At 39.1% G+C, this 26,503-nt stretch overlaps 1 protein-coding gene and 1 long non-coding RNA gene across 2 annotated transcripts in view; one reads left to right on the top strand and one right to left on the bottom strand.

Annotated features, from left to right (window-relative positions):
* Window positions 1-26,503, top strand: part of LOC109430554 (dual specificity protein kinase splA) — a 341,935-nt gene that overhangs the window by 188,499 nt on the left and 126,933 nt on the right. The window lies entirely within an intron of this gene.
* On the bottom strand, window positions 1,401-26,273 carry LOC134288352 (uncharacterized). Its single transcript, XR_009997911.1, has 2 exons — window positions 13,029-26,273; window positions 1,401-8,250 (listed from the first exon to the last, which is right to left on the bottom strand). It is a non-coding gene; the product is annotated as an uncharacterized LOC134288352 (long non-coding RNA).

Genomic DNA, 26,503 nt, shown 5'->3' with positions numbered 1-26,503 from the left:
GACATAGGAAATCAATTAAATTTATTGCTCTCTATCTCAACGCGTTTGTTTCTGGCGGGGTTTGAGGGCCAGGGTCGGAGTTAGGTTTTGGGGCGCGTAACCGTGGTTTATGAAAAGCTTCTATGGTTTAAAAAAAAAAAGACACGGACAACGTCTTCAGCTTTCGGCTGTAGAGACTGTTTTAAACTTAACATTAGACAACGGACAACGGAGCATGCACCAGTGGAAACGGGGAAGAAACTATTCTCACGAAAAGTTTCAACGCCCGAAGCGGGAATCGAACCATCACCCCATAGCATGGTGCGATTATAAGCTTGGTGACCCTAACCGCACGGCTATGAGGCTCCACACTTATTTCACTTTTTTTCACGCGAATCTTTGACGTCAAAACAAATGTGCTACAACAAAAATGCTAATGAGCCAAATCCATGAAAATTAAACTTAAAAACTGTAATTGTTAATCATTAGATTCTCATGTTTTATTTGTCAAATAATAACACAAGTTTCGGTAAGCTGATGATCATATTAGTGTAGATGTAGAATTATACCCTGAGTCTGGAATGCCAGCTTTCAAGGGGCCGTGAGTTCAAAAACGTGAAGGAAAAATAGATCCAGTTAAGCCGGTAATTTTTAAATCAATTTTTTGTTCTATTTTTATGCAAATTGTCTCCATTATCCCTAACAATGCTCCGATTAGGCTGAAGTTATATTGTAACTCATCAAAATTTTATATCTTGACTTCCATCCATCGCTCTGAAATACAAATTGTGTTCAGACGATAGAAGCATTTATATTCAGCTTTCTATTCATGCAAAAAAATAATGAAAATTTGACTGCAATAAAATATATTTGAATTCTTGTGAAAACAATATTATCAAAAACTGTAGAGCTTGATTTATAGAGACACGGACACGTTTATTGCTTCCAGTGAGCTATTCGCTCTTTTAAGGAAGCTCGACACTAGACAACGGACTAGAATGCAACGCCCAGTGACACAGCCGAAAACTTCTCCTGACAGCTGCGGCGGGAGTCGAACCCACGCTTCTCAGCACGAAGCGACTAAATGATAAGTGATACTAGCCGCACGACCACGAAGCCACATGGTATTTCTGATATTTTATACTACTGTTAGACAGGCATGGGGATACTTATACACACCTGCACGTACACTCCCGATCAAAAGTTTGGAGTCACTCACTCAAAAACATGTCAATGTCAATAGTTTAGGCCCCCTCTTAGGCCTAACTATTGAGGCTGAAAGTCAGCATTGTACAGAAAAGTAATTTTAAAAAAATCTATGAGTAAGGTTTTCGGAAAATTGAAATTATGTGACATCTAACATAGATCCACCATGAATATTGCTCTCAGTGTATTTTTTTCTAAAAGTCTTTCAAATAGGGGATTCTGGGGTAATACGCACCACTTAAGGAAGATGCGTCCAAATGCATATAAAAAGGCAATAATTTATTAGTTTAATGCATGCATTCATTGCATATACTTTCATTCTAAGAGAAACCAAACAAAATTTCAGCCTTAATACAGTTCAGCTCTTGAAAATAACGTTTTTTGTAAAGACTAACATTACGGCTTCGTATGTTTATGCGGGGCAGTATGCACCCTTGCTCGGGGTAAAATGCACTACAACAATGGGGCAGGATGCACTCAAACAAAGGGGCAAGACGCACAACAACATTGAGGCAAGATGCACCGTCGAGTTTAGAAATCTTTTTACTTCTTAGACAAAATGCATGTTTTATAAGGTTTTAAGACAAACAATAGCTCAATTTTGTTTGCGATTACTTACAGAGCACTCATAGATATGATTAGAGCTTGTTTTCTATAGGTGCGTTTTGCCCCAACGAATGGAGTGCATATTGCCCCAATCAATAGCAAAAAATAAAATAGTATAAAACATATAATTTACGTAGATAACTGTTTAAGTTATTGAAAATCGAATTTTGACTTACCAGTGAGAAGAAAAACAACGTGGGTGGCGAGTAAGCGTTGCCGCGAACGGGTGTCAAATCCGCTTGTTATTTATTTTTTTTTTTGCACGTTCTCAAAACGAACTTTATTTGAAGATTGCGCTGGTGGTTTGGCAGGTATTACGCCACCCCGTCAATTTTCTTCGTGTGAAAGTGTAATTCTTCAGCGTAGTATCCATTATTCGGGAGTTTCGGCGTAGTGCCATCGCTGACTCGGTTGATCGGTCCACGTCGTTTTAAGTGTACGCGGCAATGAAAATAATCCTATTTCGATCGTTGCTGCATCGCTGGAGAAATAAAAGTTCAACTATATCACGGCAGACTATGAAGAACTTGGTGAGATCTTTCTAATTAAAAAAACGTCATTTTATTCATACATGTGATATTTACTATACCTAAGTACGCGCCAGAAACAAAAATGCAAATTTTTGATTCAGGAAGTGTTAATGCATTTCAGATATCCAATTGATATTCGGATGCATCAATGCGGGGCTTACTGTTTCAGAAAACGACCTCAAGATGTACGTGGAAGCCCTGTCATACTTGAAATGGGTCGTTGGAAGTGCAGTAGAGCTATCACCTTCCATATCCAGGACTAAAACTGTTTGCGTCTATGGATAAAAGTTAAAAATAGACGCAGACATTTTTCTTCCATAAAAGCACTGCCGGTCAGTGGGAGATGGATTGTACATACACACATACACACATAACTGTTTAAGTTATTTTTCCTATGCTTAGCATTGCCCTCAATGAACTGAATAAACAAAACAGCATTAGATGTTTGGTCGATTTTCACCATCAAATCATTCGACAAACGATCGGGAAAATTAGATCAGAATCGTGCTTTTCAATTTTATTCATTTTTCTCACTAATTACGTAACGCAGATATGTAAAATTTTCCAGATGCTCATTTACTAAGACGTTCTATTAGACTGATAAGGTTTCAAAGCTCTAAAACCGATAATCCCTGAAAAACAAAGGGGGTGCGTATTACCCCAGATGCCCCTATCCTTTCCTACTAACGGTTTTCGAGTTATAATTTTTTTAAGAAGCAAATGGGGTATTTTTCATACGCCATTTTCAAAAGTTAGGTGAGAAAAAATGGTTGTATGTTGATGCAAAAGTAAATGATTTGCGTAATCCAGCGCATGTGAAAAATCTCATTAAAATTGATAAATATCGAGTCAAAAATGGCAATTTTTGGGCTGGAAATGCCCAATACAGTCCATAACATATCCGGCCCTGGACGAACCTGGAACCCAGCGAAGAAAAAAAATGTCACCCGTAACCCGGGGGAGAAATTTAATTTGATAACGAACGGAAGCCGCAAAATTATCCTGGCTATGGCTTTTCTCGCTGACCGACCAGTACATTGACCAGCCTGACTACTACTACTGGTCCGACTGATTGAGTGGCCTCTCGCTGGCTGGAGGGGTTTTCTGTGGGTTGTTTTTATTTCCATCCCGTTTTCCAGTGATGTGGGAACTTGACTGGTGCCTGCTGTGGGATTGACCTATAGGGTCATCGGCGGAGAGAGATTTCAAGCGGCGGAGAATATTTGTTGCCGGATACATTTATGGTTTAATTTCGCTAATTGGAGAATGATGAATTTAGAAGGATGCTGTACTTGACCGTGATGTTTGGTGCTAATATTTTAATAACTTACGGTAATATGTGGGATTGAGTCGCTTTCAAAAGCATATTAAACCGATATGGTAGGTGAAACCCCAGTGCCGGGAGAGTATATATGATACATGTTATGATGTGGTTTGATCAGTTGCCCACATATAGGTTTTAGATACCACTTGTTGCTGTATGCAGGTTTCAAGAGGCAGAATGCACTTTATTGCAATCGGCTACTGACTCACTCACAGGAACAATCTTTGCAGAATCGAGTCATCAAGTGCATGGTGCATAATCTTGACAAATCTCCTAGGATCACTTTCAACTGGTTTCCATATTCTGTAATGAAATGATATTACCCAGTTGTTTTATCCCACTCCAAGTAACAGTTCCAAGGATTCAAATCTATGCATTGGTTTGCAGATTAGCAATTTTTATATTTATTACTAATGTACACACGACACAGTTGTACAACCGTACACAAACCCTCCCAAAACGTGAAGCCTTTTGCATTTACACGCACTCTAAACACCCATCATGCCCCATAGCCGTACGTAGCCAGAATCCTGAATGCCTATACGGGGCTGGCTGGCCAGTACGGCCGGTGACGCCACTTCCCGGAAAGCAGCTATTCCAAATCCGATATTCATGCCTGCGTGCTTTCCTGCCATCATCGTATAGGCTGTTGGCCGTTTGGAAATTTTGTCGCTCCCCAGCTGCACTTGCAATGTGTAACAGCGGCTGAGCAGCTTCCATACCGACCGAATCGATGTGATTCGATGATGAATGGTGCCATTTAACTCCGACCAAATGGGGGGAATAGCCAACCGACACAGCACTGTGATGAGACCTATCCAGAGGTTCATCAAATTATGGAGTTTGGATATCTCAACGCAACCTAGCTCCTCACTGCTTCGGCACGTAATCCGCGGACAAATATGTTTTGCCTTACGACTAAGTTGCTACATCCGATGCCGCCGAATGGAGTAGACGGATTGTCTGCCAGGACGCGTTCACCGGGTTCTTTAGCGAAATTGTATGATTTATTTGAAGCACGGTTACCGTCCGGGATTGGAAGGATTTGTTTCCAAATCCATGACAACACCTCAACGCGCTCATGTGAAGGGTTGTACGCCGGATCGATGAAATGTAGCTGCTGGGCATGGACGGAAAGTCTTTGCTTAGGGCAATAAAACGTGAACAGCTGAAATGTTCACTGCGTTGATGATGTACCGCTGATCTATATAGATTGCTTATCGAATTGAAGAGTGTAAATAAACAGGAGCGATCGAACATAACGTTACGCAAGTATTTTTAGGATCAGGTTTGTTGTCTGTTAAGCTTGGTCTTCGCCGTGACATACGCGTCACTCCGAAACATCAAACCAGTCCGACTCCAGATAAAATATTTAGACGATGTCTATAAACTACGTAGACTCAATTTTGGTCATCTCAGACCCCCTCTTCCCCTCGTAAACCTTTATCCAAACGAAATGTTTGAAACGTCTATGGAGCGTAGACTTTGACCAATCTCCCCTAAAAATCAACATAGTTTACGAACGGGTAGTCTTAAAGAGCCTAAGAGTGAGAGGCAGGAAGAGGTCGCAAAGAGATTGAAAAGAAAGAGATGTAAGAAGAATCAGAGAAGCGGGGGATCTCATGGTTTTCACAACATAAGGAGTTCTCACGGAAGTTTAATGATGGGTCAAAGGTAGGTAAAAGGGGAACCCAAGATAATTAAGAGTAGTCTCCGTGGAGTTGCAGGTTAAGGACAGACTTGTTAGAATCCCAAAATGGCGGCCACAATGGTTGACTTTGGCACCTACTCGCGATTTTGAGGGCAAAAATTTCTTCGTAAACAAAACCAGCACACCTGATCTTCTTATTTTAAGAGACGAACCAGCCAAGGGCTGAAAGTCTCTCTAATAAAGACAAATCAATCAATCTTCTTATTTTAAGCTAATAACGAGTGAGCAAGAACAGAATAATGAAATAAATTATTGTGTGAAGTTTGCTTCTTGAGATTTTTGTGTTTGAAGTTCTGATGCACTGTTGAAGCGGGATTTCAAGACGTTTGTCCTTAAGGAGTATTTCAGGTAGCTTAAAAGCATTTGCTGGGAAAAATTTCAGCGTAATTTCAGGGGTCTTCAGGGGCGTTTCAGGAAGGTTTTCAGAACCCACCATTCCACAAATCTTCCCTAAACGTACTGTTAGCCATATAAGAGTGAGCAGATCTTGTCTGTTTCACAGTTGGAAAATGCCTCTGATGAGATTATTGATAAAATGATTTCTTCATATCATGCTAGTTGCCCAATCCGACAGAGGTCATCCAACAGGGATGTCCCTTGGTGGAATGATAAGCTGGCAGATCTGAGGAAAAAATCAAGACGGTTGTTCAATAGAGCAAAAGTTACATCTGATTGGGTTCAGTATAAACAAGCCCTTACAGAATACAACAGAGAATTGATACTAGTCAAACGCAAGGACTGGAGACGGGTATCTGAAGACATCAATAACGCTCCTACGGCTGCAAGGCTTTATAAAGTCCTTTCGAAAGACCATTCAAATGGTCTTGGAAGTCTTAAAAAGGAAGATGGCAGTTTTACTGTTGATTCTTCTGAAACATTGGAAGTAATGATGAGAACTCACTTCCCAGGATCGATTCCTTATTCGGATGAAGAACAGGACTCGGATAAGGCAAGACATGCGTGGTCGACCAATGCCTATCAAAAAGCTTGTGAAATCTTCACACCGTCGAGGGTCGAATGGGCATTGAGTTCTTTTCAACCTTTCAAATCTGCCGGGAAAGATGGAATTTTCCCAGCTTTACTTCAACATGGAAAAGAGGCGATTTGTCCGCTCTTAACCGAAATATTCAGAGCCAGTATTACTTTAGCTTACATACCTAAGGCATGGCGGAAGGTTCGTGTTGTTTTTATCCCAAAAGCTGGCAAGCGGGACAAAACAACTCCAAAAGCCTTCAGACCCATAAGCCTTTCTTGTGTTCTGTTAAAGACCATGGAGAAAATAGTGGATGACTTTGTCAAGTCTACCAGCTTAGTAGAAATGCCTCTAAGCAAGTTTCAATTTGCTTATCAAACAGGCAAATCTACTATAACAGCGCTACAGTCGCTAGTCGGCAAAATTGAGAAATCGTTTCAAGCCAAGGAAATAGCCGTGGTTGCTTTTCTCGACATTGAAGGAGCATTCGATAACGCATCCTACAGCTCAATGCGTTCTGAAATGGAAGCAAGGGGCTTGGATAAATGCATTATTGAATGGATAATATCGATGCTTAGACATCGAGAGATCTCTTCCGTTCTTGGAGGTGCGCAACTATCAGTAAGATCTGTGAAGGGCTGTCCTCAAGGAGGAGTACTATCGCCCTTATTGTGGTCTTTGGTAGTGGACGAACTCCTTAAAAAACTCATCAATCAAGGCTTTGAGGTTATTGGATACGCAGATGATGTAGCTATTCTGATACGTGGAAAATATGACGACACTATATCTAGCCGGCTACAATCTGCGTTGAATGTTACCATCACATGGTGCCGAGAGGAGGGATTAAACGTAAACCCTTCAAAAACTGTAATTGTACCTTTTACTAGAAGGTTAAAAATAAATCTTACTGAACCTTCTTTAGATGGAGTTCAAATTCAGTTCTCAGAAGAAGTTAAACATCTTGGGGTAACTTTGGACAAAAGACTGAATTGGAATTCTCATTTAAACAATGTTTTAACCAAGGGTACCAATGCCCTTTGGGTTTGCAGCAAAGCCTTAGGAAAAACCTGGGGTCTTAGACCTAACATGATTCACTGGATCTATGCTGCAATAGTCCGGCCTAAGATTACTTATGCTTCACTTGTTTGGTGGCCCAAAACAAATGAGGTAACCTGTCAAAAGAAGCTAAGTAAGTTACAAAGACTTGCATGTATATCTATGACAGGAGCAATGAAAAGCACTCCATCAGTTGCTTTGGATGCCCTTCTTAATTTACTGCCATTGCATCAATTTGTTAAACTACAAGCGGCAAAAAGAGCCCTGCAGTTTATACGTTACAATAAAGTCCTAGACGGGGATCTTGCTGGACATTTGAGGATCATCAAAGACTTCAAATTAAACATGGACATAAACACAGTAGAAGATTGGATGATAACGAAGACCAACTATGATGTTCCCTTCAAAGTGGTGAAACCATGTCGCTATGTTTGGGATGCTGGTGGGCCAAGTTTACGTCCAGGTTCTATTGTATTTTATACTGATGGGTCCAAGATGGGAGAAAATACTGGAGCTGGTGTTTTTGGCCCCGGTATCAGTAAGGCTATACCAATGGGATGCAGTCCCTCTGTATTTCAAGCGGAAGTTCAAGCCATTCTAGAGTGTGCCAACATTTGTCTGAAAAGAAATTATAGGTTTGCCAAGATCTGTATTTTTTCGGACAGTCAGGCGGCTCTAAATGCGCTAAAAGCTTTCACGTGTCAATCAAAGCTAGTGTGGGAATGCATTATTTCTCTGAAGCAATTGGCCAGTAGGAACGAGGTAACTTTATACTGGGTGCCCGGTCATTGTGGAATTCTGGGAAATGAAAACGCCGACAATTTAGCTAGACAGGGTGCGGCATCAAGCTTTGTAGGCCCTGAACCTTTGTGTTATGTTTGTAAATAGTTGTGAACATTTTGTCAGTTAATTTTCTGTTTTGTACTGTGATTTGTTCATTTGCCCCTAAATTTTAATGTGCATTTGTAGCGCTCCAAACATTTCAGGAGCGAACCAGCACAAAACACGCAAGCCGTCCCCTAACACGGACATCAAATTGTAGACGGTCTTGTGTTGTTGCCCAAATCAGGATGCCCCCATAGGATTAGAAATTCCTAGACCAAAACAAGCTATGAATGCAGCAACAGATGCTGCGAACTAAAAGGCGAACTGCCAAACAAAATACATTCTAGGATGACTGATGGACCAAGAACAATTATGAAACCTCGTCATCCTGGGTTCGGACTTCGTTATCCATATGGATGACTGGGCACAAATTAATGTTATGTGTTGCATGTTTGTGTTTTGTGCATTTGTAATGTTCCATTTTATTTTTCATATCTAAGTTTCCAAACGTGGGGCCCGATACGGAAAATAAAATGTGCATTCTAGGCATTTCCACCAGTGCGGAAAATCACGACAGGAATCCTCAATGGCTACAGGGGGATAGGCGAAGATTGGAGCCAGCAACCCCACTCGCTTTCCCATGAAGAGAGATATCGGAGGCTTCTGAGGGAGCCCCTCAATTTGCGTGACTTTGCCCCCATGAACGCGAATGACCACTTTGTGAAGTCTGTATGCCCCGTCGATTCCCATGGTTTGTACCTGAGATGGTAAGGGGGTGGCAGCCTTTGCCTTCATTCTCTCCAAGAAGGGACCAACAGACTCGAACGGGTCAACCTCTTGAGCTGGAGCGGCTCTGCTCTTCCGAGGACCTTGAAAGACGGAGGACCCGATAGACTCCGACACTACAGTGGGCGCTTTGGACTGGAAAGGCATCCGCATCACCGCATCGCTCATCTTAACCGCGAAGTTCTCCACTAGTTTAACCTATTGAGCGAATGATGCGGAAGCATTTCCTACCTGCGTTGCCAGTGAGGTCATTTGAGTGTCATGATAGAGCTGATTCTTATCCATTTCATGACATCTCATCTGGAGATTGTCCACCATCAGACCTAGAGACTCCTCTACCTTCTTCAGATTATCCGACACCCCGAGAGAGGCTCCTTCAGAGAGGCCCATCACTCGGTTGTAGAATTCTCCCACGGAGCACGGCATAATAGACACCAAAATCTTAGAGACCTTGTACGAATGACGAGAGGTGAGGTCCTTTACTACCGGTTCGCAATCTCTCCAGACTTTTGCCGCGTCTTTGTCATGAAGCCTCATGCCCGCCTGGACAACCCTACCCACGTAGGTATCAAATCCTTCTACCACGCTTTGGGAATTGGACATGAGATTAGCGAGATGCGCAGACGCAGCCTTGGCGTCCGCGGATTGCTCAGCCGAGGCACTTCCGGATCCCCTGCGAGATGCCTTTGGGATGGTCCCTCCGGTGGATCCAGATTTCTCTGCCACTCCCAAGGACGAGTCAGACGTTTTACGCTCCACTTCCAGGGTGACCTTTGCGCCTTTCTTCGGCTGTTCAGTGCTCAGCTTCTTCCGGTTCGCCGCATGAGATGCGTCCAGTAGAGACAGGAAGGAATCTGGAACTTGCACGGCGGTTTCTTCCACATCATTGACAGGTGGTAGTTCCGCCAGGTTGGCAGCCCCCGTGAGCAGCTCTTCAGCCTCTTTGGCGACCGAGGAAGTTCTCTTTTTGATCTCTTGGAGATCCATTTCCCTCTGCTGATCCTCTGGGGCTTGATCCTTCTTTGTGCGAGGTTTTGTTCCCTTCGACGACATCGTTTTGATTATTGATCGGAACAGGGTGGTAATCAGATAAACAAATTGTATGCCTCAATAGCGCCAATGTAACGAAAACATTGGAACCTTATAAATGCGCAAGGCCCCACGTTGGGCGCCAATGTAACGAATAGTACATTCAGGGCTGTTACAACAGTCGCGGTTTTCGCGAAAATCGCGATTTTCGCGGATTTGTCGCGGATTTATGTGCCACGACGCGGATTTCGCGGATCCTTGATATTTGGTCGCGGTTTTCGCGGATTTGTCTGATTTGCCATATTTAATTTTCAAACTATTCGCATAAATTACTCGTTACCGTGTCTTTCTATACAACTTTATGTGAGGGTTATAAGGGTTATATTATAATTCACAAACATAATAGTTATTTATGTAACGAGTTGCAAAAAGTTTATTTTTTCAGCACGAGTCGTACATTTATACAACGAGGCTTGCCGAGTTGGATAAATACGAAGAGTGCTGAAAAAATCGAGTTTTGCAACGAGTTCCATACAAAATTTTATGCAATGATTTTTTCACCATACAACTCATTTGAGTTGCATAATGTTCATAATGCAACTCAAATGAGTTGCATAATGAACATTATGTAACTATTTTTCATTATGCAACTCATTTCAGTTGCATAATGAACCGGTACGAAAAAGTAAGTCATTATGATAATAAAATGAGTAGTATAAAATAGAAATTATAATACTGAATTGCATAAACTATTTTATGCAATTCAGTATCATAATTTCTATTTTATATAAATCATTTCTGTATCATAATAGCCAAAGTTTCCGCTCTAGTTCATTATGCAACTGAAATGACTTGCATAATGAAAAATAGTTGCATAAAATGTTGTATGTAAATCGTTGCAAAACTCGATTTTTTTAGCACTCTGCGTATTAATCGTGCTGAATAAATCAACTTTTTGCAACTCGTTTCATAAATTACTATTCATTCCGGTATTCAGCATTAGATATTTGTTTCCAAAACTTTTAATTTTTGAATGTTAGAAGAATCTAATCAACAAATTATTTTTAAAACTCACCTTTAATTTTTTTCACTTCGATAAGCGTACCTAGGAGTTAATAAAATAGGAAAACTCAGATGGTCTGCTTCAAAGGTTATCACAACTTTAAAATTATATTTTCTCCTGTGACTAAAATAGCTCGGCTCATAATTCCTTTCTGTAGGAATTAGTTCTTCTTGTCCAGCATCGTCGCTATTTATATTTGATTAACCAAGGATAAGAAACGGTGCCCTTATTCAAACTATGAAGTGTTTCTTAAGAATAAGATCACTTGAATACAAAGATGGCCGCCTTGCAGTTTACTTGAATCTGCCTCACAAAATGTAATTAATTTGAAAATGAAACTCGTTGATTGTACATATTATTTTTCTTATACCTTGGACTAATGAAACCAAATCATTGTGCTTCCTGTTTGTATGGTTGTTCCTTGGCCCTGAGCCATTTGGTGGGATCTGCTTCAATTTCTGCTGCTCTGTAAAATGAAACTGAGCGAATTTATGGTCACTCGAATCACTTCAAACTGGAATGTACTTCCCCCTAAAAGCCAATCCAAGCGGCTCGTCATGATAAACCCCAAGAAAATCCAACAACTTTCTGGTCCCAACATCTAAACCGATCTAATAACTGGACACTGTCCCTGCAGATACCAGCTACAAAAGATCGAAGTAATCCTAATTGTCGCTTCGGTAACGAGGAGACAGAAACATCAGAACATATCCTCTGCTATTGTAGTGCACTCACCTATCGTAGGTTCAAGGCTCTTGACAAACCCTTCTTAGGGCTTGCTGTCATATGAGTCTTATTCCCCAAGGACACTTGGCTTTATAAAGCTAGTCTCACCAGAATGGAGGAACACGCTGTAATTCATCAATAAGCTGGTCTTAAGTTCAATCGATACTAAGGTATCTCAGCAACAAACATGTTACTGAGATACTTCACAGAAAAATGGTTTATCACAAAATGATTTTAAAATCTGGTATCGGGTCTATTGATTGATTGATTTGTCTTTATTAGAGAGACTTTCAGCCCTTGGGTATCGGGTCTAGAGATAGTTGTTCCCGAAGCTTCGGGAATCTCAATACGTTTTCTGTAATAACACAAACAAAGGTTGACGATAAATGTGGCTCTAATGAAAAATCGTTGAAAACATCTTAGGATCTACGAAACTATTCTTAAAAATATGTCATTATTCACTAAAAAATCTGGTTCAATATGAAATTTGAATACTTTTGTTTGTGTCGCGGATTTGTTTCTCGAGTCGCGGATTTAATTTCCGAAGTCGCGAATTTCGCGGATGATATTTTGGAAATTTTGTAACAGCCCTGTACATTGGAACCTCATAAATGCACATTTTATTTTCCGTATCGGGCCCCACGTTTGGAAACTTAGATATGAAAAATAAAATGGAACATTACAAATGCACCAAACACAAACATGCAACACATAACATTAATTTGTGCCCAGTCATCCATATGGATAACGAAGTCCGAACCCAGGATGACGAGGTTTCATAATTGTTCTTGGTCCATCAGTCATCCTAGAATGTATTTTGTTTGGCAGTTCGCCTTTTAGTTCGCAGCATCTGTTGCTGCATTCATAGCTTGTTTTGGTCTAGGAATTTCTAATCCTATGGGGGCATCCTGATTTGGGCAACAACACAAGACCGTCTACAATTTGATGTCCGTGTTAGGGGACGGCTTGCGTGTTTTGTGCTGGTTCGCTCCTGAAATGTTTGGAGCGCTACAAATGCACATTAAAATTTAGGGGCAAATGAACAAATCACAGTACAAAACAGAAAATTAACTGACAAAATGTTCACAACTATTTACAAACATAACACACTCCATGCAACAATCGAAGAATTTTCTATGAATTGCATTCTCCAATTCATGGAAAATTCTTAAAACTACTTTACATACGTCACAACTAATTTACAAACGTAACACCTTTCTGTGGAGTTCCTGAGTGTGCTCTTCGGATGAAACTAAAAACTTGGGAAATGCCCACGGTAGAATCTAATTGGAATGCCACGGATACATCCAAGCAAGCAAAAAGGTTCATAAAACCCAGTGCAGAAAAAGCCAGGTCCATACTGAATCTAAACAAAAGAGATCTCAGGGTAATTACTGGTCTGATGAATGGCCACTGCCCGAGTAAATATCATCGAAGTAAGATTGGAAAAATCCAATCCTCCGAGTGTCGTTTCTGTCAAACGGAAAACGAAACTGCCGAGCATTTACTCTGCAACTGCGGAGTGCTGTACCATCACAGATTGGCGATATTTGGTAAAGGGTTTCTAGAACCCTTGGAAATTTGGAGAAGTAATCCCAACAGGGTAATAAACTTTATAAAACGAGTTGTGCCTAGTTGGGATCAGGTGTTACATCAACCATTGTCCATCACAGCTCAATTGTGACAGGATACTTGACTAGCACCAAAATAAATATGGGTCATACCACAATATTCCTAAATAATGGACGCAGTGGTTAAAAGGCTCTACAGATGAGGGATAAGATCCTCTTGATACCTCTTGAAACTGCTTGAAATCTTACTCCATGGCACCCTTTGATACTCCCCTGGTACATTTGAGAAATTCTCATGGAATCCTTACTCTAAAATTCACTGATGTTCCCTCTAAACTCCCTGAAATCCACCTGAATCCCCTCAGAACTCCTTAAAACACCCTTGGAACCTGCTGAAACTTCCAGGTCCCTTAAGTTCTTTGGTGAAACCCTTCTATAATCTCCCCGGAAACTATTGAAACCTTCTGAAACTTCTCTCAAGATGTTCTGAAAAGCAATAAAACCTACAAAAACCACTATGAAACCTTGAACATTCCTGAAACTTACAGAACTCTCAAAGGCCAAAGATGTTTCAGGTGAGTTTCTGAAATCGAACTGGGCGATTAGGGGCTATGCAGCTTATGGATATCAGGGAATTTATGAGCGTTGCAAGATAATAACCCCTTAAAACTCGTAAGCGTAATTGCCCAAGTCTTAGAATGTCGGAAAACCAAGATGCCTGAAAATATCTCACAAGAAACTCATTGAGGAATAGCACAAAATATTCTTTAAAAAAACAGAATCGATTTCTTGAGTGATCTCAAGGTAGGAATTCCAGAACAAATTCGTAAAAAAAAACAAAGAACTAAAGACGAAATTCCGAGGGGAGAAATCCCTGAAGATTCTGTTGAGTATTTCACAAGAATTATTCTTGGGATCTATCCATGAATTTCTTCTGAAACCGTAGGGATCCCTCTTAAATTATCTTACAAGCTATATCTGTAATCCCTCGAAAAATTTCTTCGGTGATGACTCCAGAAGATTTTTCTGAGATTCCTCAAAGACTTCTTTCTGAGGTTTGTCTAGGACTTTCCTCTAGTATTTTCAATGGAGTTATTTTTTTATTTTTTAGAAATTCCTTATAGGGTATTCCTTCAATAATTCTTTTAGACTTTTTTAAACTAGTTTCATTCATGATTTTTAAGGAAATCACAGAAGACATTTGTTGAGAATTCGCCGAATTGTTGAATAGGTATGAAAGGGAAATTCTTGGAGAATCTCTGAAGAAAAGTGTCCAGAAGTTCTTTAGAAAAATCACAGAGGGAACTCCAATACACCGCAAAAAAAAAATCTTGTGATATAACATCATTTTCGCTGCACATCAATCGCGTCGTGAAAATGATTTTTAGCTACTGAAACTTTGTAGTTGCTATTTTAACGCTTTAAGGAGATATTAAAATTTAAAGATTACATCATATTTTCGATTTTTTTTACTTTCATATAAAACTATCAAGATATGCTAACTGGTTTTTGAAAATTTTATTTTCAAAACAGTAGGCTATGGAATTTTGACGTCTAAGAGAAAATGTTTATTTTGTATAAACTTACAACTTAGCCGAGAACTCTTGGGTGTATAACTAAAAAGTGAGATGGTTGCCACTAGTTGCGCCTGCTATTGGGTTAACCTGTTTGTACCCAGCTGTAAAATAAAAGCTCAAAAAATCGCCAACAGCCTATTTTTTAACAGATTTGACCAAATTTTGAATACATACTCGCACAACGCCCTAGTTTTGGAAATATATAGAATCAAAATTTTCTTGGACTTCTGGACGGAGTAAGGCCAGTGGGTACGGTTTGCACCACTATTACTTTCTTCTTAACGAAGTATTTCAATGGGAATTTCTTTATATTCCGTTGCCTAATAATAGTTGAATTTGCTACCTATGTGAAGGCTCTGTGCACTTAACTCATAGTTTATCGTGTCAATGAGAAGGCCTCTCACAACTATTCCTAGGCAAATTTGATGACCTAAGCGAAATCATCCCTTGGCTTCATCAACAGCTCATAGAACTCAAGGCCAGACTTCAACCAGGCAATCTCGGGTATTCAGGAATCTATTCAAGAAATTGATTAACTCCTGTTCAATGTAGTATTTGTTTCTGAAGCTAGTCGTTGTTTTTCACGTGCGAATAGCTCTAATTGAAGTCCATATATGGTTCTCTGAAGTCAAGGTTTGCCTTCCCTTAGATCATGAAGTTTTCATAGGAATAGTTGTGAGAGGCCTTCTCATTGACACATGATAAAGTATGAGTTTATGTAGTTCACAGAGGTTCCACATAGGTAATGGACATTGTATTTGTCGCCAAATCTAGAGACGAACCAGTCAAGGGCTGAAAGTCTCTCTAATAAAGACAAATCAATCAATCAATCAATTTGTCGCCAAAAATATGTAAACAAACCGATCAGCTGATCACGTCGTCATGTTCGCCAGAAAATATGTTCGCAGCTTCTGAAACATGACGTCACTTTCGGCAACTTATTGCGATTTCGGCTTGCCGAAGTTGGCATGCCACGACTACTATTTCAAAATTATCATATCACAAACTCCACTTTGTCGAATGGGCCGAACCTGACATCCACGCACCAATGAGTGAACTCATCGCCAACCATCCACAAGAATTTATGCAGACGTAGAGGTATATTCGGTTTGCTGTGGATACGAACGATAGCAATCATCACTTCCTTCCCATTCCCCACACTGACCTACAACCTGACGTGACAGGTGCCACTGTCGCTTAAGGACAGACTTGTTAGAATCCCAATATGGCCGCCACAATGGCCGACTTTGGCACCTACTCACGATTTTGAAGGCACAAATCTCTTCGTAAACAAAACCAGCGCACCAGAGCTTCCTTTTAAGCTTATTACAAGTGAGCAAGAACAGAATAATAAAATGCATTGTTGTTTGAAGCTTGCTTCTTGAGATTTGTGCGTCTGAAGTTTTGATGCACCGTTGAACCGGGATTTCAAGACGTTTGTCCTTAAAAATAGAAGATCACCAACACTTACACACTGAAGATGCCTGCTTGATCCCGGCAGATATCTCATTGGTTTCCTGTGTGAGTATTGCTGGTCTGGCGGTACTGGAGTAGCTTCCACGGGTGGGCAATCAAGCTCAAGCTCAAGCTCAAACATTACTTTTGAATTTCCATTCCTCTTTGAACTTTTGTCCAGATTTTGTTAAAAAAATATTGAATAGGTTCTAACTTCCCTAGCTTTTACGTTTAAATGTAACTCATTCAGCAACTTCTCAAGAGGTTTCCTCAAGAAAATTCTCTTTGAATCTTCCGTGGGAACATCCTCGGCGTCTGGACTAGATATTTTGTTGGAAATGTATTGACGAAATATAAGTAACAATTTTCCCATTTATGTAAAATCATTAATTTGTTGATTTGCTATTGATACCCAAGACTCTGATGATTTTCCAACAAACCCCTCCAAATGCAACCCTTCCGCAAGTAACGTTCTCAGTTTTCCGTACCGAGTAAACCGAAAACAGAGCACACCAAACAGCAAACTTACACACGATTTAGATGAATCCCTAATGTTCGTGCCTTCAGCTCCGAAAAGATCCTCTCCCTTTTGGCACGACCAACCAACGGAACCAACGACAACGATGCGCTCTGTGGCATGTGTTTATCGAAGGATAATTCCTTTTCAATAAAACACGCACGAATCAACCTCACTTCAAGTGTTCTTCCACCGTTGCGTTGTTGCTGCGCTGTTGTCCCGTCGTCGTCCATGCCAACAACGAGCTTCATCCATTAGGATCATTCGAAGATTCCTCCCCGGGAACTCCTCGCCATCGCTACGCCGCTTCCGCCGTTCATCTGATCCTGCAGATTTTCCTCGTCTCGTCTCAATCATCACAACGACACGGTTCATGTGCGGCGGCGACGACGACGACTGTGCAGGCGCGATGTGTATAAGTGCACGTAATTTTAATCCCGACTAATTTTGATTCACCTTAATCCGCTTTCCCCTCCTGGCGCGGAACGTTGTTCTGCTGCTGGGTTCCCTCTTCGCGGTTGTTATTCCGTGTATGAATGTACCTATAGTAAACATCGACATGCCTTTTCCGATTGTGTGATGCGAATGGAACAGAATACAGCAGCATAGCTCACAAATTAAGTACTGATTATCATCAATGTAGTTTAAATAATGAATGCAATCGTATTCATAGGAATTCTAGCGCTATGAATGAAAATTAAAAAAAATGGGACCGCGCCATCCGGGATTTAATCTGCAGAGGAAAAAATAAATCCATCTAAAACATATAAATTCAGGATTTTTGGAAAGTAAACTGCATCAAATTAATCATCAAAACTGATTTGGAATAGCCGTCATATCTAACAGACTAACATGCTGCATGTGCTGAATGGGAAATTGTGGGCTACACAGCTTAGCGTTCAGCTTTTACTGTTATACGAAAAAATGATAGGTGATAAGTTCGCCCTGAGTCCAATTCCGTTATAATTTTTGGATTTCATGAAGCGAAATTGTACCAATGCCGAGGCCCGTGGTGAAATTGGTTAAATGGTTGGATAAATGTCCCAAAAAAAATCTAAAAGTTCAAAAGTTCTTTGAGGGATTCCTTCGAAAATGTCTCCATGGATTTATTTACTCTGGAATCCCTTTACGAATTGCTTCAATACTTTTCCTTCACGAATTCTCATAAAATTCTTCCAGGAAGGGATCCTGGAAAAATTTCTTAAGGGGTTCCTTCGGAAATTTAGAGATTCGTGACAAGCACTAGATAGAGCATAATTACTGGTTGTGCCGTATTTTCCGAACGATCATTCTGTACGAGTAGTGTAGGTTTGTAGCGTTATCGGCTCGGTCTCCGTCTGTTGCAATTTTACCATGATAAATAAAAGTAAGTGAACCCAGAATTTTCCAAATCAAATAATCACGAAACAGGTTGTTTCAGTAATTCTTCCATGCGTTCCGCCAGAAGCGTCACGAAGAATTATTTTACACAATTTGGCAGGAATTGCTTCACCAATTCCTACATGATTTTTCACAAATTATTTCAGAGATTGTTCGTGAAGTTTGCTCAAGTGTTACTTATGAAATTCTTCTGGATATTTACTCAGAAGTTTTTCTGGGCGTCCGTTTGGAGAATATATTGGAAATTCTTCAACAAAATCTATCAAAAATGTCTCTTGAAATTCTTATAAAAAAATCTTTCTAAAAAAATCTCTAGGAAATTTGTCCGAGTATTCAAACAATTCCCTCACGGATTCTTTAAAAAATCTTCAATGAATTCGTTCGGAAATTTTCTTCAGAGATTCCACAAAGAATTCTTTCAACGCATCTTGCAAGACTTACTTCTGAAATTGACCAATTCTTTTTCATAAACTATCCTTGAATTTGAGCAGGAATTCCTCCAGGAATGCTTTTAAAAATACGTTCATAAATTCCTTTAGACATTCATTTACAAATATCTCCAGATTTTTTTTTTAATGAAACTTTCAGTGATGCCTTCAGAAGCTATTCCAAAGTTTTTCAGAAAGTTTTTCAAAAATTCCTTCAAAAATTTATACTGGGGTTACTTCAGAAAGGATTCGACTAGAATTTCCCACAGCAACTTCCAATTTTCCCAGAAATTCTACTAGAGATTCTTCCAGAAGTTTCACAAAGAGTTGTGTATGAGATTCTTCAGAAATTCTTCCAGGGATTTCTTTAGAAAATCCTTTAGAAATTTACCCATTTTTTCCGGGACTTTTGTAGATGTTCTTTTTCTGAAAAATCCTTTGGAAATTACTTTATACATTCTCTAAAACGACCTTTCAAGGATTTATTTCAAAACTTTCTCCGGGGTTTGCTTTAGAAATAACACCAGGGTTTTTGAAAATTGGAATTTTTGTCAGAAATTCTGTCTTTAGAAATTCCTCCAGGGACTCTTTTCAAGGTGAAAATATGACAAAGCCGCACCTCCAATTTTCAAGAGCACAAATATGAAGAACCAAACATCGTAGGGTGGGAATTTTTTGCAAGGATTAAAATTACCCTTGGGGCTCCCTATCTTTCATAAATTCGACTAATAGTTTCTTCAGAAATATCTTCAGATTTTCCTCTAGAAATTTCTTTACAAATTTCTTCAAAGATTACTAAAATAAAACTTCCACAGATTTTCGATAGTTCTTTCATGAATCCTTGCTGAAATCCTACGATTCATTTGAAAAATCATTCACGAGTTTAAAAAAAAAATATTTCAGGGACATTTTGGAAACTCATTGTAGATGTACTTTAAAAAACATTCAGGAAATCCTTAAGAAATTAAATCAGAAAATCTTTCACAAAATCTTCTAGGGATTCCTTAAGACTATAGAATGTCCTCCAGAAATTTCTACAAGAACTCCTTCAGAAATTCTTGCACAGATAGCTTCTAAAAATGTTGCATGGCTCCTTTAGAAAATGCTTCAAAAATTCCTTTAAAAAATATTGCATAGATTGTTCCAGAAATGTGTCTTCACATGTCTTCAAGTTTTTCTTTTCATAGAGATTCCCCTAGAAAATTTAAAAAGCATTCATCTTTAAAACCTTCTATAAACATTCTCAAAAATACTCCATGGATTTTTTTAGTAATTGTTTATCGGATACATTGAGAATTATAAATTCAGAACTCTTTCAAAATTTTCTCAGAAGCTTTCTAAAAAATTTTCTCCGGTGATTGCTTTAGAAATTCTACAAGAGATTATTGAGGAAGATCCCAGGATTTCTTCACATTCTTTTAGATATACCTTCAAAACATTTGTCTTCCAGAAATTGATCCACGAATTTCTTAAAAAAGTTTTAGAAGGATTTCTCTGCAAGAATTCCTTCAGATTTTTTTCTACAGATTCTTTCTGAGATTCTTATACGGATTCTTATGGAAAGGCTGGAAAACATTCTTGCAGAGATTCCTGCAGAAATTTTCACAAAGATTTCATCAGAAGTTCCGAGAAGAATTTCCTTCAAGCGTACTTCTACGAATTTATTAATGGATTGCTCTATGAGTGCATTAAAAATAGGGGGGATGCTTGGGATTTTAGAGTATTTCTTCAGGATTTTAAAAATATCTGTAGAGGTTTTGTTAGGTATTCAACCAGAAGTTTCTTGGTGTTTCTTGAGGTATTCCTTCTGGAATTTCTACAGATATTCCATCTATGGATTATTAAATATTACTGTTTTTTTTAAGAAATTCTTTTGGAATTTTGTTCAGATTTTTTTACTTCCTTCTGAAATCTCTTCAGCGATATTTTTGGAAATATGTTTAGAGACGTTGTCAATATTCCAAGAATTATTTCAAATTTCAGCAGGGATATCATCAAAACTTGTTAAATGGATTGTTTCAGAAGTTGATCCAGCAGTTCCTTTATGAATTGCTCAAGCGGTTCCTTCAGGAATTGCTCAAGCGGTTCCTTCAGAGATTCCTTCAGAATTCATCACACACCAAGATAGTATAAGGCATCGACCAAAAATATTGGGAATATATTACAATTCTCGGTGATTAAATCATAAGAAATGTTTAAAGAAGCTTTGCGAAAAAGTCTGATGAATGGGCAGTTTGCATGCATCGGTCAAAAATCTGGTCAATGTTAACCTTTCAGGACGCACGCCTTATCGATACTGAAACTGCACCGAGCTCGCCTTGTATACGAAGAGCGAGATTTTTTGGTGGTGTTGTACTTTTCACAACGGCGCGCGTTCTGAAGGGTTAAGGAATCTGTGAAAAAATATTGCCAGAGAATCACCCCATATTATCTGCTCATCGTGATCATCGACAAAGCGAGAGATATTTATAAAAAAATGATCTTAGAAAGGGAAGTATGTATGAGATTAGGGTTAATATATGAAACTAAGTATGTCATGAGGTAAGCTTTACTGACTAGAAAATTTTATCGAGTTTATGTCATATTTTGTTATGATGTTAAAATATTTTTCTATAACTTATTATGTTATAAACTAGATGCAAGATGATATTAAAATGACCAAAATTGTACCAAAAAGTACACTGGTCTAATCAACCTATGTTGTTATAATTAGATCAAAATTATAACATAATGTGATTTGAATTTGATCCTCAAGATTACTAGTTTCTATCAAATCTTGATACAATTTTATAACTTCATTTTCTAAATGTCGAAGACTCGAATCGTAATTATAATACAATGAGTTATCAAACAACATTTATAACATATTGTGATATAATTGAGTTACCGTCAAACGGGGTGACTTGCAACAGCGGTGTAACTTGCAACACGATGACATACACTAAATGTGAAGCATTTCCTAATAATAATGAAAACTAGTATGTCCTACTATTTCGGTTATAAAGATTATGTGTATCAAATATCGATTTAGTATAAAAATTAGCTTTGTTTCTTTGTTTATGGTTTAGCTACACTGTTAAAACGGATTGCTCATTTTATGCCATAAAAAACAAGTATGAAAATCGTGCTTGAACTCTCCCTAATGGTAAGTGCGATAAGTCTGATGACCTTGCTTGCAGTTAGGGTACCTAATAGTAAGCTTAGCTAAACGATAAAAGTTTAATAAACTTATCGACTAAGTAGTGCAAAAAATCATTATTATATTCGACAACCACCAATATCAACTCTGAACCTATATGGAGTAAATTATTTCAGTTTAATACCCAAATTAGCGAGTTTGAAATTTACAAAGTAGAATAGGTGTGTTTCAATCATGTTAATTTAGCTGAAATTGCCAAACACCACTTCAAACTGAAAACTACTTGAAGATGACTCACTCTACCTTTTCAAGAAATGACAATAATCATTGTTGACATTTTGTAATGAGTGCTAAGTCAAGAGAATCATATATATATTTTGTGTTTGAGGGACGTGAGACCTGTTGCTAAACGATATACTCTCGCTTGCAATAACTATCAATCCTTTCATGAAAAATTATATGTCAATTGGCTAGTGTACATCTTAACAATGCATTTTTCATGCATTTCATCAAAAATCTACAATACGACTAAGCACTAGAATGTTCGTGCTGTTTAATGATAGCTAACTTAACTTCATGTCCTGTGTTGCAAGTTACCCCACAGATGGGGAAACTTGCAACAAGCATGTATTTCGCACCTCCTGATTAGGTGGCAACGTATTTTGGTAAACCAAGTGCTGCATAGTATTCTACTCGGGGTAATTAGCGTACACGATGCTTCACAGGATGTTTCAAATGCTTAGATTTTCAATGATATTGCTTCAAAGTCGAAAAGTTTTGCAAGTTACCCCATTTGAAGGTATAGTATTTTGAAAATATTGAGGATGTTAAACAAGATTATATCACAATGGGTTATGAATTACAAGGTTTGTTATAATTTTGTTATATTTTTTACAATTTTCTAATCGGGTTGGCGCTCCATAAAATAATATGTTACGAAGTGATCCGCCTACTGATTGGATATTAAAAATTTTACCATAAAAATGTACATAAAACCGAAGTACCAGTAAATCGAGGTATACCTGTATCAGGTTTTTATAATTTAACGGACAAACTTCCTTCGTTATTCAAGCTTCATTCTCACTTGTAGCTGAATGTTCACTAGAACATTTTTCCACTATACCAAGCGCAATCATTAGTAATGCTCTCATATGCATTTGACGTTTTTATACAATCATTGGAATTGACCCCCAGTCACTGTGCCAGCAGTAGAGGCTGGCCTGACATCCAAGCTGCGAGTTCCACTGTTGCTGTTGCTGCGTACAATTGCTGTGTGTAGCTTCCAAACAAAAATCATTTTATATCCCTCGGGGTAGGCATTAGGAGAGCCAATTGCTGCCAGCGCCACCGCCAGTATACTGTGCATTGCAGAGGCTGACTGGTACTGCGCTGCTGGCTGATGCTAGCTGTTCACGGATTTTAATCCGTCCTGGCGCGCTTAGCACGGATGGTGTTTATATGTATTTAACGGATTATGCGTCTGCATGTGCGCCTGGTTCCCCGTGTCGGACACCCGAGCCCATCAGCAACATCCGATTCGATTGGATATTTGTGTGTGCGTGTTGTTCCGACTGTGTTGTTCAATCTATCTGCAACGGGATGTAAATTTAGGCGCCACCACCGCCCCGTGCCGTGCCTCCCTGTCACTTCTACCCGCCGCATAGGAGCGCTATAGGATTCCGCGGATTGCGAGCTTCCGCGCTAACCGTGACCCATCCGAACTGGGTTGTTACTGGGACGTGTCCGCCGTGTTCGAAGCACGGATTTTCAGCCTAACCGGAGCGGAGAGTAGGGCATAAATTTCCTAAAGGGAACACATGTGCGCGTAGGTACCCTACACGCTCCGGCGAGGTCAGCGACGCGACGATGACGACGACGGCAGCTAATGCTAAAGCGGCTATCGTTTCCAATTGATGGAAATCGCTTTTCCCTCCCCTGGATTGGTAGGTACGGCACCTGCCCCCATGAGCTTTGTGTCCCACCGACGAAAAGGTGTGAGATGCACGCAATGTTTGTTTTGAACAGCGACAACGTGTTGGTGGATCGCTCGGATCCTAAACCTGCTGCGTACCTACACTTTTGTCGTTTACTTTCGTTTTCTATGCCATCGCCACCGCCACCGTTCAATCCCAGCGTAAATCCGCACCGGCATGCGAGAGCAAGGACATATCGTATTACAGGATCGTGACGGTCGTAAAAGCCCCGAAATGATTCATCCCAGGGACAGGGACTGCTGGAACAAGCAGGAGCCTCTGGTGGAGCAAGCATTGTTTGTTCATGAATCGACCGACTGTAATAGTTTATCTAATCGCCTTAATCCCTTGGAAACCCCGAGTCCAAGCGCTTGCGCTTGGTGATATAAATGGACCTTGATTCATATACCCCGTAAACCTTTAAAAATGAACGGTTTGATAGATGTCTAGAGCATAGCATAGCATAGCATGAATACTTGCACAAATCTTGGATGGAGTTGCAAAGTTGAATATATCCATTGACATTGCTGATGTCGCTACTATCTACAATGTCATAGATTCACTCAGCTCCACACACCTGGCCAAGTCCTTGCAAGCATTTATAAATCCCTTCATCAACTTAGAAAGAGCCCAGAACTGAAGCATCTTCCAATAGATGAAAGGATGTTGAAAATAGCGAGTTATATAGCAAATATGTACTGAAGTAGAAGTATTTATAAATAAATAATATTGGAAAGAGCTCACCAATTGTTGTGTGGTGTTTGTGGTTCAATGCCAATCATCTAATTGTCTTGATTAATGTTCTACTCTGCAAGAAACAACACAATACTGAACACTAAACACCCGCGCATCCATTGTTTTGATTTTCACGCGAGACAATTGCGAACGCGATCAATTATGCTGCCATACCCACTCCTTACAGGAGTGATACATGTACAGCAAAGAACAACACAATACTCACGGTTTGATAGATGTCTAGAGTTCATAAAATGTGACGTATCGGACCTCTTACCATTCGTAGTTTTTGTCCTTAAGGGCCATCCATTTATTACTTGGGTCAACTTTTAATATTTTCTGAAACCTCATCCCCATCCCCAAGGAGATGATTTGTTTATATAAAAAATATTTTTGTATGTAACCACATTGTCATTCTTCGATTGGAAGCTACTGAGAAACTACTGGGTCGAACTTTCGGATTCTTTTATTATTAATCACTTAACCTAATTTACAGCTCTATTGTCCACTTGGGCACTACGTGGGCGATTACAATTTGTCAGCTGCAATTATACTTTCTACAGTGCCTAAATGTATTATATTATAATTCTACTATATCGAACTGGTTGCCTATGTGCCATTCTGAGTTGCCGTTCATCGATATCCAATTATCGGGGTCCATTTTAGCTCAGAAAAGTGACAGTGCCAGACTTTCTAGGGGAAGTGCCGGGGCTGGGATCGAACCTATGACCATCCACTTAAGAAGTGATTAAGGGATTAAATTTCACATATAACTTTTTTATTTGTATCATGAAGTTTTGAGGCGATTGATTCATTATATAACAGTTTCTATTCTGAATGAAGACGTATAACGGTTTTCATTTTGGGTCATAGTCGTCCCAACAGTTGCTATAGATGATAAATTCAACTAATAATATAGATCTTTAGAAACAAGTGTTAAATTGATACATATAATTAGAATATTGGTCAAATATTTATTACTCAATGTCGCAGTAGTCCCCTCTTTACAGAAGTTTCGTTCTTTAGGTGTTTTGTTATGTTTTAACAAAGGCGTATTCTCCAAAATAGATTTTCCGTCTGTTTTCTTATTTAAATATTATTATTGATTGGCACTAAAACGTGACAGCTTTTTGATAATGTAGAATATGCACACTTGTTCCATATATTATGTAAACTAAACTGCCACTAACTCTTGCAAAAGAAAGTATTCATGAGGATGACTCATGGTAGCTACAATATCTCAGAATCTGAAATACGACCTATCAGCAATGCTCCAGAGTAGAAATATCAGCATTGAAAACACAGTTTACCCCCTGGGCCATCTAATGATGCTTGCATATAAAACATTTCAATATAAATGAGTTTTTAAGTGAATAATAAACTAAATACACATCCATAGTTTACAACCTGTTGGTCAGTCTGAACAATTCAATTTGGTTACGCTAAATAGTAACTGTGAATTATGTGTTTGTTAAAAAACAGAAGCTACTCAGGTACAATTGATGGATTTTTTCAGATTTCGAGGCATTAACAAAAAAAAAACTCATATACAAAGGTAGATGACAAAGAAATTGTCCCTGCACCTTCAGCACTATGACAATCTTTTTCGGCGATGCTCAAGAAATATTACAGTCACTGTTTGCAATCAATCAATTTTTATCTTTTTTTTTTTTTTTGAAATATACCCAAGCAACACACATGTTATATAAGAGTTACGACAGCGCAAGTTTTGGTTGTATAGAAGATAATTTTACGTAATTCTAACACTGTGTTGGAATAACGTAAAATTAACTTCTATACAACCAAAACTTGCGCTGTCGTAACTAATATATAACATGTGTGTTGCTTGGGTAAGAACTTTTAAGTTCATCCCCTTAAGTTTCTTAACACACCATTTTAAAAATTTTCAAAAAT

The sequence above is a fragment of the Aedes albopictus genome, chromosome 2, assembly GCF_035046485.1.
Source record: "Aedes albopictus strain Foshan chromosome 2, AalbF5, whole genome shotgun sequence".
In the NCBI taxonomy this organism is placed as follows: Eukaryota; Metazoa; Arthropoda; class Insecta; order Diptera; family Culicidae; genus Aedes; species Aedes albopictus.
The sequence above is the reverse complement of the archived record's forward strand: the minus strand, read 5'-3'. Positions and strand labels throughout refer to the sequence as shown.